A 1788-nucleotide genomic window follows, 5' to 3' on the forward strand; every position below is an offset into this window, starting at 1 on the left:
ATAATCTGTCAGAAAAAATATACAATGCTCTATTCTCCTCTGTTTTGGAGTATATACATCAACTCCATATGCTCTCTCATGTAAAATAGAGAAATTTTATATTTAAGCGAATCGAAAAAAATCTAAATATTATCTAGGCAGCCCAATGTTAAAAACAAAATTTCTCTGAATAAAATCTGTCAGATAAAATATACAATTCCCTTTCTACTCTGTTTTCCAGCATATACTCCAACTCAATATGCTCTCAAATGTAAAATACCGAAATTCTAATTTTAGCCGAATCGAAAAAAATCTAAATATTTTCTAGGCACTCCAATGTTAAACACAAAATTTCTCTGAATAAAATCTGTCAGATAAAATATACAATGCCCTTTCTACTCTGTTTTCCAGCATATACTCCAACTCAATATGCTCTCAAATGTAAAATACCTAAATTCTAATTTTAGCCGAATCGAAAAAAATCTAAATATTTTCTAGGCACCTCAATGTTAAAAAGAAAATTGCTCTGAATATACTCTGTCAGAATAAATATACAATGCCCTATTCTACTCTGTTATGGAGTATATACACCAACCCAGTATGCTCTCTCATGTAAAATACCGAAATTCTAATTTTATGTGAATCGAAAAAAATACAAATATTTTCTAGGAACCCCAATGTTAAAAGCAAAATTGGTTTGAATATAATCTGTCAGAGAATATATACACTGCCCTTTTCTACTCTGTTTTCGAGTATATACACCAACTCAATATGCTCTCTACTGTAAAATACCGAAGTTCAAATTTACCCGAATCGAAAAAAATCTAAATATTATCTCGGCACCCCAATGTTAAAAGCAAAATTGCTCTGAATATAATCTGTCAGAGAATATATACAATGCCCCTTTCTACTCTGTTTTGGAATATATACACTAAATATGCTCTCTCATGTAAAATGCCGAAATTCTAATTTTACGTTAATCGAAAAAAATATAAATAATACCTAGGCGCTCCAAAGTTAAGGGAAAATGTCTCTGAATATAGTCTGTTAGAGAAAATATACAATGCCTTGTTCTAGTCTATTTTGGAGTATATACACCAACACAGTATTCTCTCCCATGTAAAATACCGAAATTCTAATTTTACGTGAATCGTAAAAAATCTAAATATTGTATAGGCACTTCAATGTTAAAAACAAAATAGCTCTAAATATAGTCTGTCAGAAAAAATATACAATGCCCTATTCTACTCCATTTTGGCGTATATACACCAACTCCATACGCTCTCTCATGTAAAATACAGAAATTCTATATGTACGTGAATCAAAAAAAATCTAAGTGTTTTCTAGGCACCCAAATGTTAAAAGCAAAATTACTCTGAATATAATCTGTCAGAAAAAATATACAATGCCCTTTTCTACTCTGTTTTGTAGTATATAAATCAAGTCAATATGCTCTCTCATTTAATATACCGAAATTCTAATTTATCATGAAATCGAAAAAAATATAAATAATACCTAGGCGCTCCAATGTTAAAGAAAATGGCTCTGAATATAGTCTGTTAGAAGAAATATGCAATGCCTTATTCTAAATTGATTTGGAGTATATACATCAACTCCATATGGTCTCTCATGTAAAATTCAGAAATTCAATATTTAAGTGAATCGAAAAAAATCTAAATATTATCTAAGCACCCCAATGTTAAAAAAAAAATTTATCTGAATATAATCTTTCAAATAAAATATACAATGCCCTATTCTACTCTGTTTTGGAGTATATACACCAACTCAATATGATCTCTCATATAATAT

The sequence above is a fragment of the Callithrix jacchus genome, chromosome 10, assembly GCF_049354715.1.
Source record: "Callithrix jacchus isolate 240 chromosome 10, calJac240_pri, whole genome shotgun sequence".
Lineage (NCBI taxonomy): Eukaryota > Metazoa > Chordata > Mammalia > Primates > Cebidae > Callithrix > Callithrix jacchus.